General features: G+C 37.2%; 1 pseudogene; it reads left to right on the top strand.

The window, feature by feature from the left end:
- The first annotated feature begins 4,279 nt into the window (after positions 1 to 4,279).
- Positions 4,280 to 24,662, top strand: part of LOC121990723 — a 46,445-nt pseudogene continuing 26,062 nt past the window's right edge.

Consider the following 24,662-nt stretch of genomic DNA (forward strand, 5'->3'; position numbering starts at 1 on the left):
CAGTTTTTCAAAGCATAAAAATAAATACATTAAAAAAGGGACGAGTGTCGTAGAATTTAGGGGCGTATAAACCAGAAATAATAATAATAATAAATAAATAGTACCTTCTGAATTATGTGGCAATGGATGAATTTAAAAAATAGGCATACCATGATAACGCGAACACGTCATCTTCTGGTATATCGCTGACTACTATGGACAATTTTTCTGGGATCCCTTCAGACGGTTTCACATTTTTCTTGAAAAGGGTAAATCATGGGCATTGGAGTAGCTCAGGCAGGGAGAGATGAGACAACTCAGAGTATTATGTATTGGTTGAAAATCAGGTTGAGTTATGTTAGAACCATCTCAATCATTCCTGAGGTCCGAAACAATTAGATGTTAATATTTTTTTTTAAAAAAAAGTATTATTAAAGATATTTAATTTTATTTGTAAGTCTAATGTATATCTTCATAATTTAGTGTATACATATATAAATTAAGTTATTGTATATTTCTTAATACCTAAGATTTTGAATTAGATAATTTTTACAATACTTAAAAATATACCTTGACTCATGATGACCTTCAATTATAAAGAAACTAGAACCCCTTAGATAATTATGTTTCTCCCTCTTGACTTCTCTATTTTCATTGGTCTCTTTGATGAAGCAAAGGCCTATATATAAGGTAGAGGGAAGACCATTGTGTGAGCTTTCATCTCCATATTTCATCAATGTATACATTCAATTGTCTCTTAATTCCATCCATTCATTCTCATAATGCATGAATATGAGAATGATCTTTTATCTTCCTTTACATTCATTTTCATGAATATGAAGAGAATTGTTTTTTCATTGACTAATATGAATGTAGCCACTAATTATAATTGTGGCTATTTAATTATGCTATTTAATTACAATAAAATCAAAGAACATGACCATCATACATGTGTGACATTAATAAGAAATCAAATATTATTTTTAACATTCTCCCACTTGGCACATATGATTTTATACACTTTAATGCACAAAACATAAATTGGGTAATCATAAATCATCATTAAACAAAAACTAGTAAGGATCATGGCAGTTATACATCATTAGTTCGACATACTTCTTTTCATGTATTACAATATTAGTTCTATACTTAACATGAACTAAAATGAGACATAACATAGTGGTCCATTCAAAATATTCTTATTAGAGACAAATCATGTTAATAATTTCATAATTCATTCATGTATATACACTAATATAGAAAAACAGGATGCATTAATGTATAAAAAACAACATTAAAAGAGCTCAGAGTTAAATACAAAAGAGCATAAATTTAATTATGGAGTCACTAACAATTTTCCATAATGTCCATCCTTATGACATGTTCATTAAATATCTTTGGTGGTAATCCTTTAGTTAATGGATCTGCAATCATAAGGTTGGTGCTAATGTGCTCAATTAACACTCTTTGTTCCTGAACTTCTTTTTTAACGGCAAAGTATTTTATTTCCATGTGCTTAGCACCTTTTGAATACTTGTCGTTCTTAGAAAAAAAGACAGTTGTGGCATTATCACAATAAATTTTCAACGGCTTGGCAATGCTGTCGACTATTTCAAGTCCTAAAATGAAGTTCCGCAACCATAATCCATGAATGGTGACCTCAAAGTATACCACAAACTCAGCTTTCATAATTGAAGCAACAATGATTAACTGCTTCGCACTCTTCCATGAAATTGCTCCTCCAGCTAATAGGAACAAATAGCTAAATGTGGATTTTCTAAAATCCAAACATCTAGGAAAATTTGAATCCTGGATTACTTTCTTTGTCCCTTGTAAATATCGCAAAACTTTCTTTGCAACTTTTCAATGATCTAATTCTGGATTACTTTGATACCTACCCAGCATTCCAACAGCAAAACTAATGTCTGGTCTGGTACAAGTTTAAGCATACATTAAGCATCCAACGATAGATGCATAAGGAATTTGTTCCATTTGTTTCAGTTCCAATTTATTCTTTGGGCATTGCATAAGGCTCAATTTATCACCTTTATGAATTTGTACAATACTTGAAGAACATTTTTCCATCCTAAATCTCTTTAGAACTTTAGTAATATGTGATTTTTGAGACAACCCTAACATTCCTTATGATCTATCACGGAATATTTCAATTCCTATCACAAAGGATGCCTCACCCATATCCTTCATTTCAAAGTTCTCCGAGAGAAATTTCTTGGTCTCATGTAATAAACAAGATCATTAGCAGCAAGCAAGATATCATCAACATATAGAATCAGAAAAATAAACTTACCCCCACTTACCTTTAGATATATACACCGATCTACGGTATTTTCATTAAATCCAAAGGAAACTATAGTATCATTGAACTTAAGATATCATTGTCGAGAAGCTTGTTTAAGTTCATATATTGACTTCTTAAACTTACACACCATGTGTCCTTTTCCTTTAATTGAAAAACTCTTAGGTTGGTCCATATAAACCACTTCATCTAAATCTCCATTCAAAAATGTAGTTTTCACATCCATTTGATGTAGCTCTAAATCATAATGAGACACTGTTGCCATAATAATTCTTAGTGAGTCTTTTGTTGAGACAGGAGAAAAGGTCTCTTTGTAGTCGACACCATCTTTCTGAGCAAAATCTTTGGCAACAAGTCTAGCCTTGTATTGTTCGATATTACCATTAGAGTCATGTTTGGTCTTAAAGACCTATTTACATCTAACTGTCTTTGATCCTTTAGGAAATTCAATAAGATCCCAAACTTTATTGTGATCCATTGATTTCAATTCTTCAATCGTGGCATTGAACCACTTGGAAGAATTAACACTTTCCATGGCTTGTGAAAATGAAAATGGATCTTCATCAATACTTAAGTCAAATTCTGACTCTTGTAGATAAATCACATAATCATTCAGAATAGTTGATCTTCTTTTCCTTTCATACCTTCTTAATGTTATTGCTTGTGGTTCATCAATATTAGGTTCATTGCGAACAACATCATGGAGTTTTGATCATTCACTTATTGTTCTTGTAGGTTGTCAAAATGTTCAACAACTATAGGAACAACAACTTGAGAAGAAGTTATGGGCAAAGGTATTTGTACCCTAACTTCTTGAATTTTCACATCATGTGGTTTAACACTCCTACTAGTTTTACCATTCTCAATGAACCTAGCATTCCCAGTTTCAACAATTTTCGTTGAATGAATAGGACAATAAAATCTATACCCTTAGACTTTTCTGGATAACCAAAAAACATCCACTGGTTATTCTTAAGTCTAATTTCTTTTGATGTGGATTATAAATTCTTACTTCCGTCGAGAAACTCTAAATATGTAGGTGCCTTAAACTAGGTTTTCTTCCAGTCCACAGTTCAAAAGGAGTTTTTAGAACTTCCTTACTAGGAACCCTATTTAACAAGTACATAGCGTTTTTCAAAGCATACATCCACAATGATAAGGGTAAAGACGTAAACTAGGTTTCCTTCCAGTCACATGCACTACGAATATATTTAAAAGACGTAAAATAAGTTTGAGAATAAGATTCTCAGATCGAAAGAAATTGGATTTGATAGGATCAAATGAAGGGTAAATATGAAAAATATTTATTGTGCTAGAAGCGATGGTGGTCCACGCCTCTTATGATTTAGTAATAAACCAAATTGGTTTAATTTAGTTATAAATTCAAATTGGTTTGGTTTATTGAACCAGGTTTATTGCTAATGGATTGAACAAACACATATGATGTGGGCTGATATTAAGTTTGGGCTTGGGTTATGACTTGCTTTATATATATATATATATATATCCCTCCATGAGGAGAAGAAATTATTATTCATTGAAAGAACCTAATTGTGATTAGGGCTCTCCCTCACCTCTTCTCCTCTCCCTCTTCTTGTGTTCTACCGCCCAAGCAAGCCCCAACTAAGGTGTGGTCGGACCTCCTTCCTTCTTCCTTCTTCCTTCTTCCTTCTTCCTTCGGCCAAGAGGTGGCCGGATCTCTTGGAGCACCGCAGGCTATAAAGGTTGTGCTGCCAACTTCATCTCCCCTCTTCATCCAACCAACAGGTGGTTGAACTTCCTCTTTGTGTCGTCGAGTTGCTTTATAGAGGGGAGATCAAGTCCGATAGAGGTTGTGCTGCCAGCTTCATCTCTTGAAATGAAGTCCTCTCCTTCCTTTGGATAGTATCGAAGCGGAGACACGGTTTGTTGCTTACAGAGTTGTCTTGAAGGTATCTTGGCGTTGATATGAATAGAGACAAACTTGGTAAAGTTTGTTAGTTGATGCCGTTTCCTCTACACGTCATCAGGCAGGTATATTTCTTAAACAAAGTATTTAATCTATGATTATGTTTGCACATGTGTATCTTGTGGATAGCTTGCCCAGGAAATCAAGGAGCGACTCGGAGCCGACGCAACAAGAAGTCAAGGAGCGACTCGAAGTCAGGACCTTCCGGAATCAAGAAGAATCTCTTACCACCATCTCAACAAGACTATCGACCTCTTGATCACATGGCACCTCTAATTATGCTCATTATCTCCCGCATCAGTTACAATTTAACAAAGATTTAGAGGTAACATATAAATGATTAAATTCTGGGAGTTCTACAACTATAATGGGCCAAATTGATTTTCATAGTCTAAACATCATGATTTGCTGACAACTTTTGACTGTAATTCTCATTTGGACTAGTCCAATCAGAACTGGTGAACTCTAAACTGAGACGCCCGATCCAATTTGTTTAGATAGATGAATAGAACGATGAACCACGACTAATGGCGTAGCCAAGATCTTTAACTACCCTAGGTTGTTGATGTTCTATGATTGTGCTTTCTGTGGTTTGCTCCTAGTCGAACGACAAACAAAGGAAATCCCTTTTTAAATTTGGGCTTAATATATAGGTTTAAAAATTATTAGGATGTTGGGATGCTGGGCTTCTACTGGGCTGAAAGTCTAAAAATTACTAGACTCCTAAATTTGAGTTTGAATATAGAAATCTAAAATTTACTAGGCTTGGCTGGTGCGTTGCACTGGACTCAAGCCCAGCGAAGCTCAACCCTGGGTAGGACAAGCATCGACATTGAATATTCATCCTTTAAGAGAACATCATGGCTTGTGTGAAGTTGCGCCTGCCTTCGTCAACCCTCCCCATTTGTAGTTGGCGTGTGTTCGCTATTGCCACCCCGTCGATTCAACCTTTGTCGACGGCGCGCGTGTCCTCTTGTGCGCATTCAACTACGCGAATTCTTTGGTACTAACGCGAACTCTTCAAACTCCTACGCTTCGATCGATTTCTTCTTTTCCGGAGATCCATTCCATTTTTGCATTCCTTCGCTTCGGATCTTATTCGCCATCTGCCATTTTAGGGTGTTTGTTATCTTTCCAACACCTTGTTGGAGTTATAGTAGCATAAAAATCCTTCTTTTGGCCTCCTCTGATTTAGGGCTCCCGTCGCACTTAAGAGTATTCTATAATGGATCAATTTTTCTCGCAAAGTTTGATACTTCTACGATAGAATTAACCCAAGTTTACCCTTTTTTTGTGTCGCTCTTGAGTTTCCGAGGTAGACAAAGATTAGAATAGTTGAAGTATCTGAACCAATCGAGGTCGCCAAGAGGATTCCTAAAGAAGCGAAGAAGATCCTGTATGAGTTGGCGTCGAAATGGAGTGATGTTGCGGATTCCCGAGCGTTGGAGGTGGTGTAGCTCAAGGGGGCGATGACGAACGATGTGTACCAGGTTAACTGGTCAATCGTGTCCAAGGACAGCGTCTCGAGGAAGGTGCTGGTTCGGATTTGCGGTGAGGGGGTGGACGTCTTCCTCGATCGTGAGAACGAGATCCGGATGTTCGAGTGTATGTTGCGGCATGGGCAGGGGCCGTTATTCCTCGGGCGTTTTGCAAACGGTCGGGTCGAGGAGTTCATCAAGGCTCGCGTATGTGCTTCATTCTATAAATCTACCTCTTTTAAGATTAGCATTTCTGTCAATTAATATATGCATTTTTTGGTGGTATTAAAGCTTGAAAATTTTTTGACTAATTTTTTTTTAGAAATTAGATAATTTAAACATATGTTGTGGTGCTATCAATCTTATAGCATCATTCTGCTTCATGGTTTCTAAGTTTTGTAGCTTTTACCTTTAAGGTTCTCTTTCAGGAACACTCGATTAGTTCATATCTCACTTGCAATAGTTGGGTCCAACACTGGTTGATTATGACTGATTGATTGGAGTTTATATGCAGTTTATTTATGAAATAGAACAAAAAAATTGGTGATTCACCTTATGTTGTCTGGGAAGCATATGCTGCTATGGATTCTAAATTCATTTTTCCACCTTCTATGAATTTCATCTCCTTTGCACCTTATGCTTTATTCTGTCCCTGTCCCTATCTGCTAGAAGCCTAAAACTTATAGCATGATCTCAATTCTATATATTGTAGAAAAAAAGAGTCCATTTAAGCTTATAAAGAATCGAGTAGTAAAAGATGATTTGATTAATTAAATATTAATAGTGAAATTGTCTTACATACAACTCAATGGAGGGACTGAGTGGACCATTAGAATATTGATGTTCAGAGTGTCTTAACTCTTTTATCTAGCAGTTGAATGAGATTAAAACAGCCATTATTGCATTTGTTGGTTGAGTTTCTATCTTTCCCTTGCTTATATGTGTTGGGTCCCATGGTATGTAACACTAATGAATAATTTTGGGTTTGTTTCTTACACTACAATTTGGCTCCTAGTTGCCTTTAGTTCTCTATGGACCTAATCTTGGCATCTGATGGAGATGAGTTATATTATTCTCTAGGTTTTTAAAGGCGCGCCTGAGGCACGCCCGAGGCGCTAGGCGCACGAGGCGCTGGGGAAACTGCCTCTCCCATGCGAGGCGGGCGCCATTCGTCAGGCGCATGCCTTCGCACCTCAACTGAGGCGTGATCATTCAAGAGCGTGATCCATTTCTGGATTTTTAACCAAAAAAAACTATTTCAAACCAGTTTGGTTTGAAATTAGGGCATGGAGAAGGAGAAGGCGAAGAAAAGGAAAGAAGGGAAGAAGAAAAGAACTGAAACCTAAATTTGAAGAAGAGTCACCCCGCCGCCCCCGTCGCTGACTGTTTCCGTCCGCCGCCCCCGTCGCTGAGTGTTTCCTTCCGTTGCCCCCGTCGCTGAGTCGCGCGTTGCCCAGGTATGAGTTTTTTCTTTCTGTTTTTTTCCCTATTCTTCACTTCTTCGTTTGCTATCTTCTTCTTATCTTATTATGTTATTGCTTCTTTTTCTCTTCTTTGTTCTCCCTGTTCAATTTTTCTTCGTTTCTTCATTTGTTCATCTTCTTTTCTTCTCTTTATTCTCGTATCTTCTTCTTCCTCTTCTGTGTTTTTTCTTGTTGAGTTGTTGGTTCGCATTCTTGCTGTTCGATTTTGTTTGTTTGCTTTTTTTAAAAAAAATTTTTGCAGACTGTGTTGTTGCTGCCGATTTTGTTGGCTACTGTAGCTATACGATTTTGCTAGCTGATGTATTTTTTTCTTTGTCCTGTTTTTTCATTTTGTTTTTTTGTTTTTCTTTGTCTTTTTTTCCTTTTTTTCTATTGCTGAATGCTGGTACAGTTGCTTTTCTTTTGTTGGACGTTGGTACAGTACTTTTCCTTTATTTTTGATTTTTCAGATTATTTTCTTGTTCAATTATTATGAAAGGTAGTAGTGATACTCCAACATATATATCAAAAGATCCGACATGAAATTATTTTCAAAGAGTTAATCCGGATAATAAAAATGATTTGATTTGTGATTCTTGTCAAAAAGTTATAAAAGGAGGTATCTATCGTGCAAAACGACATCTTGTTGGGGGGTTTCGAAATACTATGACTTGCAAAAGATGTCCGTCTCATGTACGTGAAGAAATTAAAAACTTCATGGAGAAAAAGGCGGAGAAAATCTTTCTAAACTTGCGACATTGGACTTTGAGGATGTAGACCCTCTAGGTGATGATATTGATATGGATGATATTGGAGCTAAAGTTGTGCCGCCTATAAGTACAAGTACAAGTTCTAGATCAGTGAATATGCAAAAAAAAGGTCAAGACAAATAGGTCCAATGGTACGTATTTTGCTCTTAATGTGCAAAAAAATGCTGAAAGCAAAAAGGGTAAAGAGAGGCAAACTACGATAAATGAGGCATACAAGAAAGAATTGAGAGAAAAAGCTTGTATGGCCATAACTAAGTGGATGCATGATGCGGCAATTCCTTTTAATGTCGTTAACTATTCAAGTTTCAAAAGGATGTTGTACTTGATTGACCAATATAGTGTAGGTCTAAAAGGACCTAGTTATCATGAGGTGCGGGTTCCTTTTCTAAAAAAAACTGTTGATAGTGTGACAAATGATTACATTAAATCATGTGAAACAGAATAGGCCAAGTATGGATGTAGTTTGATGGCAGATGGGTGGACAAATAAAAGGCATAGGACATTGATTAATTTTTTAGTGAATTCTCCTAAAGGTTCAGTTTTCATCAAATCGGTTGATGCTTCTGATTATGCAAATACTGGAGAGAAAATATTTCAGTTGCTTGATCGATTTGTGGAGCGTGTAGGAGAAGCAAATGTTGTTCAAGTTGTTACAGATAGTGCAAGTAACAATGTATTTGCTGGTAAGAATCTATTTAATTTTTTCTTATCAATATGCTTTTTCTAATTCTTAGATATGTTAAACTTATCTAGTTTTCTAACTTCTTTTTTAGGAAAATAATTAGAAGCAAAAATGTCGCACTTGTATTGGACTCCTTGTGCTTCTCACTGCGTCGACTTGATCTTAGAAGATATTGGAAAATTGCCTAATTTTAAAGCAATATTGAAGAAGACAATGAGTGTGAATGCTTACATTTATGTTCGCCCTGGCATGATAAATATGTTGAGGCAATTCACAAGAGAAAAAGAGATTTGTCGGGCAGATGTCACAAGATTTGCTATTGCTTTTCTTACTTTTGAAAGGATGCACCTACATAAGCAAAACTTAAGGAAAATGTTCATTTCAAAGGATTGGACAGAGACTAAATGGGCAAAAGAAGCGGCGGGGAAGAAGGTAGCTAAAATCATCATGACACTTAGATTTTGGAGTAGTATTGTGCATATATTAAAGATATATGACCCTTTAGTTCGTGTTCTGAGACTAGTTAATGGCGAAAGAAAACCTGCAATGGGCTATATTTATGAGGCTATGGATAGGGCAAAAGAAATAATTTTAAAGACCTTTAAGAAGAAAGAAGAGAAATACAAAGAAGTATTTGAGATCATTGATACGAGATGAGAATGCCAACTTCATCGACCTCTGCATGTTGCAGGACATTATTTGAATCCAGAATTTTTTTATTCATACACAGATTCAAATAGCTGTGGGGAAGTGGTGAATGATTTGATTGAAACTATAGAGAGATTGGTTTCAAGCGCTGCTGAGCAAGATAAAATTACTACCTGGTGTTCACCATTTCACATGTCACTAGGCGCTCCAAATTAATAAAGATTGGGAACCAAAGTAAACTCAATAAAAGAGATGTAGCAACGAGTCCCGAGTCGTATTTTTCCAAGGATAGCTAATTAGTATGTGTGAATTCTAGAATTGATTTAAATCGAATTATTACATCACCAAGGTAAAGAATAGAATCAAAGAAAGGATGTTCTTATCTGGACATGATCTACTTCATTTCATCAAATTAACATCAGTAAAGTTTGGATTCCAAAGCATCATTAAATCCAATAATTCAATTAACACATCTTCAATTCCCAATCTCAACAACAAGTAAACTAAAAGACTCACTACACTTATGGAAACTTAATTTTGCTTTTCATTCACCTTCACAATCAAATTCAACACTTAATTCGATTACCAAATCTTCAATTCATTCCACAATCAACTAAGTTAACAAAAGAAGACTGTTAACGCAACTCAAATAAACCATTCAATGTCTAAAACAGTTCACAATCACTAAGATATGATATATTGATCAAGAATTCCTCAAACATTCAAGAAGTAAACTTAACACTAGCTGGACTAAACTGAAATCAGGAATTTAAAATAAGAAACAAACTGTAAACACATTAAGTAACTGAACAGGGGTTTTGATTACAGAAATCTAAAGGAAATTAAGAGCAAAGATAAGAAATCAATCAAAATTGTAAAGATAGGAAATCAGATCATCATATCTAAGCAAGAACATCAACAATTCAAAAAGAAACAAAATCTAATAACATCCACAACCGAACCTGATCTCAAACTCCTTCCTCTCTGCTGTAAAACAGAGATGAATCAGGGAACGCCCATCAAGCAATCATTGGTGAAGATCTGAACTCCCAGCTTATTCAAGGGAAATCCAAAGCTATCTGGGAACGCCCTAACTAGCTCTGAATCAATGAATTTGCCAGCCATCGAAGAATAGTGGTGCTTCAATCGATTGATCGAATCGATTCAATAGCTGCGGAGGTGGAAATGATGTAGAGGCTTCTTGGAACGCCCTTCGAGCTCCTATGATTGACTGGATCTCACAGATCTGGGGAACGCCCTCTAATCTGTGGTAGTTGTGGATCGCGGAAGAGAAATCAAGGATCGGGGAACACCTTCAAAACTTGATTTGTACCTCGATTGTTGGTCGTCGGTTCATCAGAAGCTTGCTGGAGATGAAGAAGTTCAATCTTGGATCCGAAATATGGAAGGGAGGCTTCGGCGTCGCTGAAGAAGAAGGATGAATAGTGGATTTGTAGTGAGGATGCTGAGCTCCACGAACACACTGTAGCTTCTCAAGTTTTAAACCTCTCCCAATCTGATCCAACGGCTGAGATCTGCTCTTCATTAGGTTGGATAAGCTGGATCCTTGGCAGATGGCTCAGATCTCTCTGATCTTCAATGAACGGTCCCAATCACTCCAAGGCTTGATCAACTTGTTTAGCCCTAGATTTGAGCTCAAATATGGTCTGATCTGATCGGGTTCATGACCCTTTTGATGCCTACAAAATAATAATCAAATATTAGCATCAAATACCATGATAATAAACTAATTTGTAATTAAGTCCAAGATCAAATGCAATCTGCGAAATCTAAAGTAAATATGAGTTTAAGCAATGAAAAGATCATTAAAAACATGCATTATGAATCAAGATAATGTAGCAAAATCATGGTTATCATTACCTAACTCTCTATATATCGAAAGGCAGAAGGGCTATTTGGGAGGAATGTGGCAATTAGACATAGAAAAGCATTATCTCTAGCGGAATGGTAGGAATGCTATGGAGCAAATATCCCATAATTGCAAAAGTTTGCTATTAAAGTGCTTAGCCTCGTAGTGCTTCTGGCTGTGAGCGCAATTGGAGTGTATTTGAGCAGATATGTAATAAATATAAATGTATAATACATTAATACTATTAGTATGTTACTTTTATCAGTAAAAAATATTCTGTGTTATTTTATTATACATTTATACTTATTGTGATTTTTGATATTTTGTAGATTCACAGCAAAAAAAGGAATATGCTAGCTCAGCAGCGCTTAAATGATTTGATATTTGTGAAATACAATCGTGCCTTAAAACTTCGGTATAATGCACGTGTTAAGATCGACCCCATCTCTTTGACAGATATTGATGACAGTAATGAATGATTGATGGGTAGAATGGATAGAGAAAGTGATAATGAAGTAGATGAGTTAGTTTTTGAAGGTGATGACTTGACATGGATGTCGTTGTTAGGGCTAGTGGAGCTGAAGAGCCTGAATATTATATTAGAGGAAAAAACATTACATCCATGACCTCTAGTTCACATGCTAAGCTTAAACCAATCGAGAAGGGAAATACATCTTCCTCTATGAGATACTCATCTCTAAGACTTAGAGATGAAGAAGAAGAAGAAGAAATTGAATTTGAAGAAGATTAAGATAAAAAAGATGAAGAAAAAGAAGAAAAAGAATACAATGAGGATGATCTTGAGCTTGATGATTAATTTGACTCATTACACTTGTTTTGATGAACTTTGTTAGTTTAGATTAAAAAGTTAAAACTTGAAAGTTCTAAACTTTTATTAATTTTATCATGATGTTGTTTTGCTTGTCATATTTGATATTTGTGTGTGTAGAATATTAATAATTATCATATTTGACATGGTAGTTTAGTAATCAATCTCATGTTCAAGAGGCGTGCGCCTCGGGCGCGCCTCGCGCCCAGGGCTCTAGGATCCCTTTTGCGCCTCGGTACGCCTCGCGCCTCTAACAACACTGATTATTCTTAAGGGAAACTAGAAGACAAACATGAGCTAGGAATAGATAATTAGATGAAATGCAGATAGAACATACCAAGTGTGTACAACTTAACATGGTGGATAATAGATCTGGATGTAGATCATCTAAGAAAGAAGGCTGATTGAAAGTGCAAAATAATTACTGCACAACTCTTCATCTGTAGTCTCCTGTGGTGAGGTTTCTTTTAACTTCACTAGTATTTCCAGTATTCTAAAGATTAGAGACTATCTGGCTGGTTGCTTCTCAAGGTATACATCCAATTAGTTGTATAAGAATAAGGTGTACCTTGCCTGCATGGTGTATAGAACATACCAAGTGTGTACAACTTAACATGGTGGATAATAGATCTGGATGTAGATCATCTAAGAAAGAAGGCTGATTGAAAGTGCAAAATAATTACTGCACAACTCTTCATCTGTAGTCTCCTGTGGTGAGGTTTCTTTTAACTTCACTAGTATTTCCAGTATTCTAAAGATTAGAGACTATCTGGCTGGTTGCTTCTCAAGGTATACATTCAATTAGTTGTATAAGAATAAGGTGTAGCTTGCCTGCATGGTGTTCTGTAACCTTCTGCTTTTTAGAAAAATAGTTTTCTGAATCCATCTCAATTTGATTTGCATTATTTTTGCTCATTCATTTTGCTTCTCATGTATCAACATCCTCTTCCTCATTTCGACTATCTGGGACTGGGTGTATGAATCGTATACTCTCATTGAACTATACATATAACAACAATAACAACCAAGCTTTTTCTCATTAGGTGGGGTCGGCTGTATGAATCCTTTTATGCCATTGAGCTCTATCTCCTATTATATCATCATCTATATTTAAATAAATTTTATCTTGTTTTATTATTGCTAACCAAGTCTTTTTTGGTCGTCTTCTTTCTCGTTTGATATGCATATTTATCATAGTTTCACATCGCCTAACTGGAGCATTTATTGGTCATCTAAGTACATGTCCGTACCATCTTAAACGTATGTCTCGAAGTTTGTCCTCAATAGATGCAACTCCGACTTTCTCTCTAATGCTCTCATTCCTTATTTTGTCCATCTTCGTATGTCCACACATCCACCTTAATATCCTCATCTCTGCAACTATCATCTTATGCTCATGTACTCAAGTCATAGCCCAACATTCAGCTCCATATAACATAGCAGGTCTAACTGCGGTTTTATAGAACTTACCTTTAAGTTTAAGAGGTACTTTACGGTCACATAAAACACCCGACGCTCCCCTCCATTTCACCCATCCTGCTTGTATTCTATGTAAGACATCTCTCTCAATCCCTCCATCATTTTGTAAAAATGATCCTAAATATTTAAATCTCTTGGTTCCAGACAACTCGTCCTCTCCTATCTTAGCAATTATTTCATTACTTCTAATATTGCTAAACTTAAATTCCATATATTCTGTCTTTAATCTACTAAGCTTAAAACCTTTCTCTTCTAGTGTTTCCCTCCAAGATTCTAGCTTAGCATTTACTCCTTCACATGTCTCATCTACCAAAATAATATCATCTGCAAACAACATGCACCACGGTACTGTGTCTTGAATGTGCGCAGTGAGTTCGTCCATAATTAGTGTAAAAAGATAAGGACTTAGGGATGATCCTTGATGTAACCCTATCTTTATTGGAAATGCTTCAGTTACTCCGCCTGAAGTCTTTACTCTGGTCATTACATCCTGATCATACGTATCCTTAATTAGTTCAATATATGTTACGCTAACACCTCTCTTTTCTAAAATTCTTCATATAATTTCTCTTGGGACTCTATCATAAGCTTTTTCTAAATCAATGAATACCATGTGTAGATCTTGTTTTTGCTCCCGTTATTTTTCAATTAATTGTCTAAGGAGATGTATAGCTTCTATTGTCGACCTTCCAGGCATGAACCCAAATTGATTTTCTGTCACTGTGGTCTTCTTCCTTAATCTTTTTTCTATTACTTTTTCCCAAAGTTTCATAGTATGACTCATTAGTTTAATACCCCTATAGTTTGCAAAATTTTGTATGTCTCCCTTGTTCTTATATAAGGGAACTAGGGTACTTATCCTCCATTGATCAGACATTCTTTTCGTTTTCAATATCTTATTAAATAATTTTGTAAGTCATTCAATACCTTGTTTCCCTAAGCACTTCCATACCTCTATCGGAATATCATCTGGTCCAACGACTTTTCCATTGTGCATCTCATTTAAAGTTTGTTTTACTTCTGAAGTTTGAATTCTACGCTAAAAATTAAAATTTCTATGCTCATTTGACCTAATTAAATTACCTAAGTTAAGTTGATCACCTAAACCTTCATTAAAAGGTTGATGAAAATATCTCTTCCACCGCTCTTTTATTTCTCCATCATTTACTAATACCCTATTACATTCATCTTTAATACATTTTATTTGGCTAAGATCTCTTGTTTTCCTTTCTCTCACTTTAGTTATTCTATAAATGTCTCTTTTCCCTTCTTTTGTATCCAATTTTTGATATAAGCATTCAAAAGTTTCATTGTTTGCTTCACTCACTACTTTCTTAGCTTCTTTCTTGGCTATTGTATATTTTTTTTTAAGTTTTCCTTGTTCTTACAAATATATAATTCCTTATAAGCTATTTAGTTTTCCTTCACTTTCTCTTGTACTTTCTCATTCCACCACCAAGATTCTTTACTTAGTGGTGCATGTCCCTTTGACTCACCGAGTACACTCTTAGCTACTATTTTCAACTTTGATATCATCTTATCCCATGTTGTATTAGAGTCATCGTATATTTCACCTAATGCTTGTACTTCTACCTTCTCCTTAAATATATTTTGTTTTCCATCCTTTAACTTCCACCACTTAATTCTAGGAATTGTATATATTTTCTTTCTATTGATACTATGTTTGAGGCGTATATCCAACACTACTACCCTATGTTGGGTAGTTAAGCTTTCTCCAGGGATGACTTTGTAATCTTTACAAATCTTTCTATCCTTCTTCCTAACCATAAGAAAGTCAATTTGCGATTTATTATTCCCACTTTTGAATGTGACCAAGTGTTCTTCTCTTTTCTTAAAAAAACGTATTAGCTAATATAAGGTCATATGCTATCGCAAAATCTAATATAGTTTTTCCTTCCTCATTTCTCGTTCCAAACCCATAACTCCCATGTACTCTCTCATATTCCTTATTTTTAACTCCGACATGCCCATTTAGATCACCTCCTATTAAAATCATTTCATTTGGTGGAATATTTTGTAATATTTCATCTAAGTTCTCTCAAAATCTTGATTTGGTAGCTTCATCTAATCCTACTTGTGGTGCATATACGCTAATTATGTTCATAGTTTCTTTCGCCACTATTATCTTAAGTGTTATAATTCTATCCCCTTTTCTAACTACTCCTACAACTTCATCCTTTAACAAACTATCTACAATGATACCACTCCATTTCTTGTTTTACTCTTTCCAGTGTACCATAACTTAAAATCCGAGTTCTCTATCATCTTTGCCTTCTCGCCTATCCATTTTGTCTCTTGTACACACAAAATATTAATTTTTCTCCTAATCATCATATCTACTACCTCCATTGATTTACCAGTGAGAGTTCCTATATTCCATGTTCCAAATCTTAGATTATTAATTTTCCTATCATATTTGTTCTTATCTAACCTATGGTGTGAGAACTTTTGTCTATTTAACACTACACCCAAGTTCTCATGGAGATGTAGCGGTCCTTAACGTTACAGTCGGACCCTGTAACGCGAACTCTTGCATATTTATCACTACACCTGAGTTCTGGAGATGTAGCGGTCCTTGCCGAGACGTTACAGTCGGACTGTAACGGTCCTTCCGGGGAACAATCTAGCATTAGCACAATAGTTTAATGGATTCATTCATTGAATATTTACCATAGTTTGACGCTGGCTGACAACCTAACGCAACCCTCCTCCTTTATCCGGATTTGGGACCGGCCATGACCGGTCATTGAACTATACATAAAGCTCTAATATATATTATCCTCACATTGTGCTAGCTTCTCATATGTATCCTCAATAATTTGAAGCATATAGCATAAATACTACACCACAATTCAACAAGAACAGGTTCTTCAATAAATTCCTTGTTTGCCAAACTTTTTGGACTATTTAATCTTGGGAAGGTTATGGATTGGAACCTTCTGGATTTATCAAGCTTGAGCAATTCTAGTGATGATAAGGATAGCTTTAATGCATACATGGCTAATGTTTGGACTGGGCAATGTTACAGTTCGACCTGAGAATTCAAACCACCAAACCTCTTATTTTAAAAACATAAACTAAATCTATATCCGTGGGGCCAGCATGAGAGACCGTTAAGATAGAGGATCTACTTTTTTAAAAACATAAACTAAAGATACAGATTATGACTCTTTCCATGTATGATTAATTTATTTAAAATTGCAGTGCATAAATAACTTAATGTATATATGTCCCTTTCTTTTGGTATTTCAGACTCTTTCTGCTGCTGATCTTCGGGACCGAAAGTATCTTCTTTGATTGCCTCAAAATTAAAGGAGTTCCATGATCTCGACCTGCCTGGTCAAGCAAAAGTTTTCTTATGGGAAAAGTTAAGGTCTACCTTAGTTGGTTGACACACATGTTTTGGTGCACTTCGAAATGGAGTTGAGCATTTGGTTGTAGCTGATATTTTATTGTCAGAAATTGGCTTAAAGAAGCTCACAGATTGTGCTCACCTGAAGAAGTCAAAGAATTTCAGTTGGATAAACTTGCTGACGAGATTAAAACTTTGGAAGCGATATTGTCTGCAGAAGATCAACATATTGGATTTTGCCATAATGATCTTCAATATGGTAATATCATGATGGATGAAGAATCCAAACAAGTGACAATTATTGTAAGTTATCTTTGTGATCTTAATCTTTGAGATTATAATTAATAACCATTATCCTTTTGTCTCTATTAAATACTTGTAGCTTTTGGACTGTTACTTTAGACTAAATAATATCTAATTGAATGAGCTGTGGTGAATATCTGGCTACTCCTGTAAATTTGCCATATAATTAACTAATTCAGTTCCGACCAGCCATTTTTTTTCTTTTATCTTATTCAATATTTCTTTCTGTGATTTGCCTCAGACTCCTTGCTTATAACTCACTTATTGTAGTTTTTATGCCTCACAATCTGATTAGCCTTATGAATTTGCAACTAAAAATAAGTTAAGGAGTCTAGTTCAGGTACCTTGGCATTTTGTTACAAGCTTCCTACTGGCTCTTTACTTGAGCATTTTTGTACATGCCAAAATATGCTTCTAATTCCTGTTTTCCCTTTTTGTTCTAGGATTATGAGTATGCAAGTTTTAACCCTGTGGCTTATGATCTTGCCAATCATTTCTGTAAGATGGCTGCTGATTATCATACATGATCTTGTCCGGAAGTCGGGAAGTGGATGCTGGGGACGTGGCGCTCCTACTGACATTCGAGAGACTTTGCTCTTGCCTGCAACACAAGTAGCGTCAGTGCCGAGCCAGGAAGGGGGTCCCGGCGATGGCTCTCTGACTCGCAAGTCAGTCTCCGGTGAGGTAAGAAGAAGAAATGAAAACTGTAACACAACTGTAGAGATCGCGAGAAAAGCATACCTCCGTCGATGCCTGGACCTCCCTTTATATAGGGCTCCTGTAGCGTATCTGCACGCTTATTAAAGCAGGCACACAATCCCAAGCTTTCCCTGAAGAGACGTGTCAGTAAAGTATCCTTGACACAGTACCTTAACAGGTCGAGCATATATCTGAAATGACTGTGGAAGCTTCCACCGTACGATCTTCTGTCTGACCATGCCGTCCGTCAGTGACACTAACTCCCAAAAGGATGGCAAAGGATATCCTGCTGTCTGTTTCTCGTTCGAACGAAATAGCTACTTAGTTGGGAGTTCCCTGTCCATGTGTCCTCCCCTTCAAGTCTAGTTGAAGGAGGTCGTGGTCCGACTTACTGGACTATTGCGTGATCAGGTTCCATCCCCTTCAAGTCCCGTCGGGGCCTAATGCTTGCCAATCGGCCTTTAGTCTGATCGGACAGGCAAAGGCCGACACTTGGAAGACTTTCTCCTCCGTCTATCCCGGGCGAACGCAGGCTGGCTGAACGTCATCCTGATTTCCCGAGAAGTGTGTAAATCTCTTTTCATTAAGGCGGAGCAGGTTCCTATGCCAGCCTTAATTGTCGACCCATGGTAGCATGCCACGTGTCGCGCCCGCAATCGTCGTACACCTAACGTGACAAGTATTGATGGCAGCGTTTGGCGGTTTGAATTCAACGGTCGAATCCTCGCCTAGGTTTCCATGACCTAGATCGGACAACTCCGGTCGACCGAGCCCGAGGTATATGAGCTCGCTGCCTCATCGCCTTTGCCACCCTTTTGCTGCCGCATTCCCGACCTTCGTGCTCCTGCGCCTTGTGCTTTCCGGTGATCTTGTGTGTGTCGTCCTCCGGCAATCCTCCGTTCTCTTCCTCCGATGGCCTTTTGCACGTCTTCTTCGACCATTTCTCCTTTCCTGCTCCAACGATCCTCATCCCATAAGCTTCTTTCCCTCCTTTTTCGCTTTCAATCTCCGACCTCCCCTTGTTCCTAGTGACCTTCCAGTGGTCCTTTCGCTCTTTCGGTCGCATTTCTTCCTTTGTTTTTGCTTTCATTTTTGCCATGGCGAGTTCTTTGGAGTTGTCGGCCGTCGTTCCCAAACTCTGGTATACCACCATGGAGTCCCGGCTCAATGTGGGCGACACGGAGGCTTTGATAAATACCTTTGAACCCCCCCCCCCCCCCCCCACCAGCACGAGATCGTCCAACCATCTCCGTCCGATCGGCCAAATAATCCCCAATAGACACCATCTGTTTGTTCAGAGACCACATTGTTGTTGGTCTGCGATTCCCCATCCATCCTTTAATTATCGCTGTTTGTAAATACTTCCACATCTCCATCCCCCAACTCGTACCGAACTCTTTCTGTCTACTGTGTGGCGTCACCGTCTTGTTCTGGTTGCACAACATCCCTCTTACTCCTCGAGTCTTCCATTACTTCTATTACCCCAAGCAATCTGAGTTGGGGGCCTTCCTTTTCCAGTCTCAGGTCGGCCTAGTTTTCTTTAACAAAATGCCGACCTCTAATAAGCACTGGAAAGAATACTTCTTGTTCATGCGTCTCCTCGAGCGGCCAGAGTTCGCGACCCATTGGCAACTTGAAGTGGCACCTCAGCACAACCTAAAGCGATATAAGAGCCGCTCGGACTATCTCCATGCAGCTTCCATGCTGGCCGATCAGAAATATCACATACACAAACTATTGTTAGATGGTGTATTGTACATTTTTGGCATGAGTCTGATCCACACCAGGATGCCGACCAGCCTAGGTATGCCCCCACTTTATCCTTTCCCTTTGATGCTAACTGATCTGTCTTTATCTTCTGCAGTCGGAGTCATGATGCGAGCACGGATGGCTGACAAAGTGAAGCTTTCAGATGCCGAGATCGAGGCGGTGGCCACCGAAGATCTAGCGAGCCAAGGTCTGCAAGCAGTCGGCTCTCGTGAGGACCCACTCAGGTTGAGCGAGGAGACGTCCACAGAAATGGGCAAAGTCCCGGCCAGCCATGCGCCAAGCGGAGGGGCCACCCCTAGCTCCTAGCCTCAGATGGAGCAGCACCAAATTATCCCAGCCGAGGAACCTTCTAGATCGGCCTCCACTGACGTGTCGCTTGTTAGAGTGTATACTAAAAGCTTAGCTTTTGTAAACATTTATTTTTAAAATAAAAGAATCACATTGGTCAAAAGTCTACATTTTCTTTGATAAGTGTAGTTGTTCAATTAATTTATATTGTAGATAACATGGTGTGTGGTGTCACTCACAGAAGATTGTGTTATCAGTTCTTTATAAATTATAAACAGTTGCTCACGACTAAGATGGAAAGGAACAAACCATTGGAATAGTCGTAGTGTAATTAGGTATTAGTTTATCTTGACTAATAAATTACACTAGTACACTTTAAGTGTATTGAGTAGGACCATTTTAGGTAAGTTCTTTTTATACTGACTTAATAAAAGAACTAGACCTTAGTTATTATGGAAGTGTGTGCTCTTAATCCTAATATAATAATAAGCGCATATATTTAATATTTATTTCTTTAACTTATCAAAGGGTGAGATTTAGCTCGATAAATCAATAGGCCCGATAAGTTGGGAAATGATATTACTTATAGTGTGTGTTGTTGATTATAGAAGGAAACTATGTCCTAGTTATCTAGGTTGAGAATGTCCTCAAGAGGAGCTCATAAGGATTGTCATGTTAAACCCTGCAGGTGGACTTAGTCCAACATGACAATGAAGTTGAGTGGTACTACTCTTGGAGCAAGATATTAATTAAGTGAGTTGTCAGTAACTTACTTAATTAGTGGGCATTCGTTATCTTAAACACAGGGAGACTAACACACTCATTTATGAAGGAGCCCATAATGTAATTTGGGATTGGTGCGGTAGTGCAATAATAACTCTCTAGTGGAATGAGTTATTATTGATAAACTTGAGTTGTGTGTTCGGGGCGAACACGGGATACTCAAGCTCATCGGAAGGCCAAAACCAATTTCTCCTCTAGGTCCCTGTCGTAGCCTCATTAAAGCCTCAAATCCATCCAAATAAAAATCCTTCTTGGTGTTCAAGAAGGAGGCCGGCCCAACGCTTGGTGACCAAGCAAGGGCCGACCACCATCTCCTTTTAAGGGGTCGGCCCTTTGCTTGGTGTCCAAGCAATGGAGGGCCGGCCATAATTTGTCAAATAAGAAGGGGTGTTTTGAATTTTTAAAATCTTCTCTTTGTAGAAAACTATAAGTTTTAAAAGAGAAGCTTTAAAATATAAAACTTTCCTTATTTGAATTAGGCCACATGGTTTAATAGAGAGTTTTAAAAGTTTTAAAACTTTCTTTTTTTAACCATCCTCATGGTTTTAGAAAAAAGAAAGAGAAGTTTTAAAATTAAAATTTTCTATTTTTGTAACCATGTAAAAAAAAGAAAATTTTTAGAAGAGAAGTTTTAAATTTTAAAACATGGTTTTAATTTTTAAAACTTTCCTTTTTTAACTCCTACTTTAGGATATTAAAAGAGAGCTTGTAAAATTTTATAAGAGCTTATAAATTTTTTACAAAAATTATTTTTCCTTCCTTAAAGGGGTCGGCCACCCTTGCTTGGTGCCCAAGCAAGGGGCTGACCAAATTAAATCTCCAATCAAACCATGATTGGTGATTGATTCAATCAAGAGGAAAGAAAAGGGAAAATAAAAGGGGAAAAGGAAAAACAAGAGGAAGATTTTAATTTTTGTAAAAAGTCTTTCCTTATTTGCCCTGGGCAAGTATTATAAAAGAAGGGGAGGAGAGGCCACATGACATAACAATTCTTATTCTCTTGCTTGGTGAGCCTTTTGTGGCCGACCCTCTCTTTTCCCCTTGCTCTCTTTTGCTCCTTGGTGGTGGTGATGGCCGAATTCTAGAGGAGGAGGAAGAAGGTTTTGGGTGGTGTTCATCTTGGAGGATCGTCATCCACACGACGTCCAAGGCGAGGCCAGGAATACGGCAGAAGATCTCGAGGTTATTAGCATACAAAGAGAATGTATAATTAGCAATTGTTTTCCGCATCATGCTAGTTATTTTTCTTTGTAAGAATTCCAAACACAAGAGGCATTAGATTCTAGTTTTTCGGATTTGTTTCGAAGTTGTATTTTCTTTGTTTTGTTTTTCGAATTTGTGATTCGATTGTTCCTTTTGGTTAAACCTAGAGTTATATAAGGAAATTAAATATTAGCTTTCCTTAAAAGGCTTTGCCTAGGCGGTGGTGGATGCTCCCATACCTAAGAAGGTCATGTGCCTCGCCATGCAATCCTAGAAGCTAATTTTGGAAATTAATATTTAATAGAATTTATAACATAGGTAGATTTGGATCAATAGTGTTAAGTTTTACTTGCGATCCAAATCTAAACCCTTAAGAACAGATAAGTTAAATTTGGAATCAATGATGTTAAGTTCCGTCTGCGATTCCTAATTTAACTTCTAAAGAACACAATAGGTTGTTTAGGAAAGGTTCGACACATGTACAAAATTTTTGTACAGTGGAACCGGTACGATCTTTCTAGGACCAACCAACAATTGGTATCAGAGCTAGTGTTTGCCTCTGTGTGTTTTGGTTTTCAAATTAATTATGCACATGTCATACATAATTTAGGCAGGATAATAGTAGGATGTGCTAACTTTGTGGTTGCAGGCTCCAACTATTATGACATATAGATATTGTGTGTGATTGGATCCTTGGACATGTCAAGGGCATTATTTTGTGTGTGCATAATTATATGTATTAAATACAGCAGGAGCAGTATTAGTTTTAGAATTTTATTTTTGTTCGATCTAGAATATATGTACATTCCTTTATGGAATATAGGATCGATATATGTAAAATTCTATTTTTGTCGCGAATCGTATCTTTGCAAGGCGTGGTGCTATTGGAGGACCAGAGGCGTAGTGGAATAAGAAGCAAGATAGATGCGACAACTCGACCCGATGGCGATGACTAAAGATGGCAGCAGCTAGGGTTGGAGCATACTGAAGACAGTGATGGAAAAGGTCATAATAGTTAGAAAATTAATTTCCAATTTTATTGCTTTTATTTACTGTGATGTATATGTGCATGTGATGTATGCTAGCATAGGTTAAAATTCCTCACCTTAAATAACTAAGTGACAGAGGAATTTTTAAATAAATTCCACGGTCTCCATTACTGGTTTGTAAGGGATGCAATAAGCTTACATGTTAGCTCTGAGTGCCTCTCTCCACAACGGATGAGTTTGTTGCAGATCACTAGATCAAACTTCCTTTATGGATGATTATATGAAATTATTTAGGAGCATGTGATCTTCTCCAACTGAAGGGGCACAATCATATTTAATGGACTAAGTATCAAGTAATGATATACACTTAGACGCATTCAATAATATCCTCTCCAACGGAGTCACTGCTATTATTTTGCGTGACCAAAGTAAAACCAACTATTAATTTTATTTGTCATAAAGTTAGGATGACAAGATAATAAAATTAATGGGTTACACCCTCCTCTTACAAATGTTGAATTTGTATACATCCACACTAATGTGGCATGCAATATTCACGGTGTTTTGAGGTGTTGGTAAATTTAAATAGTATTGTTTGAGGAATCAATATTATTTTAAATTTAGAGTCCTGACCAAAGTTTATTTTGTGATTCTTAGGATGTCTTTCAACTCATTGGCTATTATACTGAAAGAGAATAAACTTACTGGTCCCAACTATATAGATTGGAAAAGAAATCTGGATATTGTCTTAACTGCTGAAAGCTATAAGTTTGTACTGTAGAGGTATGCCCAGATACACCTAATGGTGATTCTACCCCAGAGGAGATTGAGTATCATAAGAAATGGGTAAAAGTAGATGAGATGGCGCGGTGTTACATTTTGACTTCAATGTCAAATGTATTATAACATCAGCATCAAGATTTACCAACTGCTTATGATATAATGATCAATTTCAAAGAAATCTTTGGGCACCAGAGTTGGACTGCTAGGCAAGAGGCAATGAGAAGTTAATGACAACCATCATGTCGGAGGGGACACCCCGTAAGGGATTATATCCTCAAAATGATGGCTTATCTGAACGAAATACAAGTCCTTAGAGGAGAAATCGATGGGGAAACCCAGGTCGATATAATTCTCCAAACGCTACCCAGAAGTTTTGAGCAGTTCCGCTTGAACTATAACATGAATAAAAGGGAGTATACGTTGGCGGAACTTCTGACAGAACTACAGGCAGCAGAAGGAATATTTCGTCACAGTTCTTAGATTCACTATGCTAAAAATTGATCTACTTCTAAGTCGAAAAGGCAAGAAGAAGAAGAAGAAACAAGTCTTTTCAGCAAAGAAGGTGAATAAACCTCTGGGTACAAGATAGAAAGCTGGAATGAAGAAGCCGAAGGGCAAGTGGTTCATTTGCAAGCAGTCAGGACATTGGAAGGCAAACTGTCCTCGTAGGAATCAGAACAATAAAGGTATATCTCATACTTTAGTAGTTGAAACATATTTAGCGGTGTTATCTACCAGTACCTGGTGTGTAGATACAAGAGCCACTGATCATGTCTGCAACTCTTTGCAGGGGTTCCAAGAAACCCGACGACTATTTGAAGGAGAGATAACTGTCTGCATGGGCAATGCTACTAAGGTGGCGGCTGTTGCAGTGGGAGACATCTACTTATCTTTTGATAGGAATAGAAGTTTGGTTTTAAGAAATTATCTTTATGTACCCAGTTTTAGAAAGAATTTAATTTTAGTTTCTAAACTATATTTGGATGGATATTCTGTTTCTTTTAATAA

This window comes from Zingiber officinale, chromosome 6B (assembly GCF_018446385.1).
Source record: "Zingiber officinale cultivar Zhangliang chromosome 6B, Zo_v1.1, whole genome shotgun sequence".
NCBI lineage: Eukaryota > Viridiplantae > Streptophyta > Magnoliopsida > Zingiberales > Zingiberaceae > Zingiber > Zingiber officinale.